The 5374-nt window shown below is 41.5% G+C and overlaps 1 non-coding gene across 1 annotated transcript; it reads right to left on the bottom strand.

Moving 5' to 3' along the window:
• Positions 1–220: 220 nt before the first annotated feature.
• TRNAA-GGC (transfer RNA alanine (anticodon GGC)) lies at positions 221–295 on the bottom strand. The gene has a single exon. It is a non-coding gene; the product is annotated as a tRNA-Ala (tRNA).
• Between the last annotated feature and the right edge of the window lie 5079 nt (positions 296–5374).

Raw genomic sequence — 5374 nt, 5'->3', positions numbered from 1 at the left:
GAAGAGCCTTCAGCAATATTTAATTGTGGAGAATGTTGGGTTGATGAAGTGTTCCCAGCTAGGAGAATTGGACTGTTCCATGCATGTCCTTGTTTTCATCTATGAACTTTGGAAGAGTAATGCGAATAATATGGCTGGAGGGAATGATATGGCATTTGAATCAAAGGCTTGTCTTGGTTCCTTGATTTCATATCACCCAGTACTACATGCTCCCTTTAACTGGAAATGCCAGGGATTGAACCTGGGACCTTCTGCGTGCCAAGCAGATGTTCTTCCACTGAACCACACCCATTCCCTTTTTTGTTGCGGCTGAATGTTAATTGCTGTTTCACGGGAGATCAGCAAGAAAGTCTTGGGCTCCTCCGGCTTCCCTGAAGAAGAATTTCTGAAGATTCCATATCAGATTTTACCAACAGCCCATCAAATACATACATAGAACTTGAGGGTTTTTAATTAGTACCCAGCAGTCATGAGGCCAGACTTGCAACGTTCAATAAAGCAACTCATTTTTATCATGGTAATGATTTGTAGAATATTAATGCCAGACCTTCAGAAGTCCCATCTCCGACAGAAAGGTGGTTACGCGCTGACTCTTTAAAGCCCCAAGGTACAGGTTTGGTGGGAGAAAAATTTAACAGCCTATGTGCTGTCATTCAGTATTTTCAAGAAGAAAACCTTCTGATGTGCAAACATGTGTATTTTTCATGCATTAATGCAATCAGCGGCAGGTAGATTTCAGAGGATTATTCCCAATCAGAGGAGAAGAGATTTTCTTTGTAGGCTTGATGAAAAATTGTTAATGTGTTGCCACAGTATTTCATTCAAGGTGAAAATTTGACTTTAATCACTTTCAGTGCAATGTAAAACCTCAGCTATCACTCCCTTTTAATAAAGCCAAAGAAAATAGTTTGCACTAAATCTACCATAATGAACACAGCATGTTCGTGGAGAATGGAGTGTTCTAAGCTTAAATCCCCCCTTTAATCCATAATTCCTTTGGAACTACATATTACATCCACATGAATACCGAAAGAGGTTTATGATTAATGTTATTTTAATGAATAATACAAGCACTGATGATGATCTACCCAAAAGATATTTTTAAAAGTGAAATTTGGAGTGAGAAGGGAGTGGAATTTATTGCTAACGAGGAATGCTTCAAAATTAAGGCAGATTCTCAAGGCTATATGGCATGGCACTGTTTTTAAAAGGTGCTACGTGAATGGCTCATCAGAACATGTCATTGTTGAGTCCACTATGAAGATTTGGAACATGAATGCACAAATATTCTTTGTTTATTTGTCAGTAGGTTTGTCTCTTGACTTCTAGGATTTATACATTAGTTTTGCATTCTGAATGAATGTTCTATGGTTGTTTTGGAGCAGTTTGTCTGAGAGTTCTAATACTGTTTATTTCATTTATATGTGCAGCATATGCATGGCATAACATAGTAACTAGCAGTGTAGTTAGAAACACAGGTATGCCATTCTAAGCCTATTGACCTTAATAAACATAGGAACATAGGAAGGTGTGGCTCTGCTTCTGGGGGCTGCAGCGTTATTGATACATGAATGGATGCTGCAGAATGTTAGAAAACTGTAGCATGAAGAAAGAGAATGGTGCAAAAATAAAAATGTCACGTTCTGTTTCTACAAGGGAAAAGGGAAATTGGGTGTTCTGGGGTCAAAACAGCATCAAGGAGAACTGCAAAATCATGCCTACTTGAGAAGTGGTTTGCTAAACCTTTACACTCTCTCTTGCGCTCATCCTGCTACCTGAAGTTTCATTTTGACTCTGCACCTTGACAGTACATAGGAATTTATGAAGTATTAATTTTCCCTTATGACTTCAATTTAAGAGACAGCACAGAACCGACTTACTTTTCCTGACAGTTCTTTATATTTATCGGGTTGGGACATAAAGGAGCCATAAAAACTTGTAGTATATCACTATACGTTACTGGGAGTTCATTTGGGGTCCTGAGGTGTTTAGGGGTTTGCCGAACTCTAAATCTTGACGCTGGTAGAGAAGATCTTTCCCAATGTGATCTTTCACAAGCCTAGCATCTCACTGAAACTGAACTGTGCTTCCACCTTCAGCATGCCACAGATGCATGGCCTGAGTAGTCATGCCATTGGTGTATGTAGGGCAGCACTGCATGCATACCCCCGGAAGCTTAAGTAAGATGCTGGGTTCATACAGGGTCATGCAAGTAAGAGTTTGCCTGCCTGTGTCGCATTTAAACCCAACCTAGTTTGTGTGTATGTGTGTCTTTTTTTTTTTTTGCTGACCTTTTTAAGAAACAACAAGCACTAAAGGATGGTCTCAAGGGTAGAGGAATTTATTACAGGCTTATTCAGTTAGGTGTGTATTATATTTTTAGCCACATTGCTAAGAAACTAAAACGAGGGAAGAAAATTGTGCGTGTAAAGTGTTGTAGCCAACTTAAGATGATTCTTCATGGGATTTTCAAGGCAAATAATTAAGCAGAGGTAGTCTACCCGGATCATTCTCTGCAAAGTTTTCTTCGCTGGTCTCCCATTCAAATTTCAACCCAGCTTCTTCTTCTTTTTATCATGGTAGGAAGAGTTGGTTCTTATATGCTGCTTTTCACTTCCCGAAGGAGTCTCAAAGCGGCTTACAGTTGCCTTCCCATTCCTCTCCCCACAACAGACACCCTGTGAGGTGGGTGAGGCTGAGAGAGCCCTGATATCACTGCTCAGTCAGAACAGTTTTATCAGTGCTGTGGCAAGCCCAAGGTCACCCAGCCAGCATGCCAGATTAGATGTCCACAATCCTAACCACTACACCAAACTGGCTCTCCAAAGCAAATAGACAGTCTTGGTCTTCCTCAACATCATTGAGCAGGAGGTTCTTCTAAAGAGCCCAGACAGTATCACCTTTGCATCTTCAGTGACCTGTTTGAAAGCACTTAGAGGAACATATTTGGCTTGGAAACTTCTAACATTTTGTGGAAGTTTCCAGCTTCATTTAACTGTTTTGGGTCTTCCTTGCCAAAAAGGGGTCTTCCCCCCCGCATCACTGTTCCATCATCCAGTTTGAATAAAATAGACCCTTCCGAAAAGTTAAACAGGTTGGATTAAATGTGCCTCTCTGGAATTAGAAAGATTAATATTGCAGTGGGAATGTGAGGAATCTCCCAGAATAGAACAATTTAGTGACAGACCTGGTAATTAGTAAATGTTTTATATATAGTATAAGGGGAAAATGTAATCCTGAAGCAAGATGCAGACTAAACAACATGGTCTGCATACACAAGAGGATATGATGATGTATGTGACAAAAAAGAATTAAAACAGCTTTAAGAGTGGTAGCTATAGTAATTCAACAAAGTTTTTAAATACTGCATAGCTTTAAGTAGCTACAGAAAAAAGACTTGATGGCTCTGAGGAGAAAACAAAAGATAAAATGTCCAAGCATACAATCATACAATCACCATGGGCCTGGGAGATTCCAGCTCAAACAATCCCTCTTTTACAAGGGGCCCACACACTGCAATACTACACAGAGGTAGCATGGCCTAAACCTATTGAAATGCATTGATTTAGAATGGCATAATTCTGAATGGGATTGCCTTATTAGAATTGTAGGCTGAGAGGTGAAACCAAGAACAACCTACCACCAAATGTGGGAATGGGAAGATAAAACAGTACAGGCCCAAGATGACCTGTTCCTCAGGGCCTTATGGAAAGAAGCTGAATCCAGGCCAACTGAATCCTAGTCTGACATTCTAGCCACTTCACCACAATACAGCCTTTATTTTTGTTAACAGTACTGACGGAAAGGCCATACGCAAATCAGGAAAAACGTCTACCATTATTGCATATGATTGAAGACTGAATCATGTGGATCCCTTCCGCTCATGACAGCACCCTGTCCTGGGCCAAGGGGCTCCTTAGACTTCAGGGGAAGGTGCCTTATCCTAGGGAAAGGTGTTGTCAATGGAATGACTCTTCAGGATCCATCTCTGAGATGCTCCCCCACCCAAGTACTCCTTTCCTTCTTGCACTCCCCTTCCGACCCATTCTTTCCTGCCTGATTCTCCTGCTATTTTGTTGTGGTTTTCAGGCATTCAGTCGAGTCTGACTCTCGGTGATCTCATGGCACAGCTATTGCCGCAATCCCCGATAATGCGCCACCTCCCTCAGCCGTACAATGTTCTGATTGGTGTCCATTCCAATTGCATCCAACTACAGTATCCTTTGTTGGCCTGGTTTCCTTTATCCACTGACCAATACGAGCATAATTGCTTTCTCCATTGAGTTGGATCTCATGATATGGCCAATGTAAGTGAGCCGGAGTTTCGTGATTTTGTCTACCAAGGATAAATTAGGCTTTATACACTGCAGTATTTCCTTGTTGGTGACTTTCGCTGTCTATGGAACCCACAGAAGCCTTCTCCAACACCAGAGTTCAAATGAATCAATTCTTCTCTTGTCTGATTTTTTCATCCTCCGACTTTCACAGCCATAAGTGGCTACTAGAAATATGACAGATCTAACGTATCTACATTTGGTAGTCAGGCTTATTACCTCAGTTTGTGATCCAAGAAAAACGAATCCTTGAATGCATTCAATCTCTTCACAAGCAATTGGTACTGTGAAATGTCTGTTTTTTTTTCTGCAGAGGTCTTTTCTGTCTTTTTAGTGTTTAATAAGAGGCCAAATGTCTTATTTACTTCATTGACCTTTGTAACCAGCTGTCCTAGGCCTTCCTTAGTTTCTGACAGGAGGGCAGGGTCATCAGCATACCAAAGATCATTTATATTCCTTCCTCCAATCTTAATTCCAATGTTTGATTCTTTCAGTACAGTCTCTCTCATAATAATCTCAGCATACAAAATAAACAGGAAAAGGGAAAACATACAACCTTGGCACACTCCTTTCTCTATTTTGAGCCAGTCAGTGTCATGAAATGGCGTGCGTACAATAGCTTTCTTGGTTTGTGTAGAGCAGGGGTAGTCAACCTGTGGTCCTCCAGATGTCCATGGACTACAATTCCCACGAGCCCCTGCCAGCCTTTGCTGGCAGGGGATCATAGGAATTGGAGTCCATGAACATCTGGAGGACCACAGGTTGACTACCCCTGGTGTAGAGCAGTGTTTTTGAATCTTTTTACGTTGGAGGACCCCCTGAAGTATTCTTCAGGCTTTGAGCCTGCTCAGCAGTGATGTCGGCTGGCCACACCCCTAGAAGTCCTGTGCCACCAGAAGTGACATCACCCAGACACTCCCACTGGATGTGACATCAATGTCTACTGTGACTACTCCCACATCGCAGGCCTCTTCCTGTGTTACCAGAATTGACATATATATTAGACCCACCCCACCTACATTTGATTTTCACACATTGCT

Source organism: Paroedura picta, chromosome 13, assembly GCF_049243985.1.
Source record: "Paroedura picta isolate Pp20150507F chromosome 13, Ppicta_v3.0, whole genome shotgun sequence".
NCBI classification, from domain to species: domain Eukaryota; kingdom Metazoa; phylum Chordata; class Lepidosauria; order Squamata; family Gekkonidae; genus Paroedura; species Paroedura picta.
Note: the sequence above shows the minus strand (reverse complement) of the source record. Positions and strands in the feature narration are given on the sequence as shown.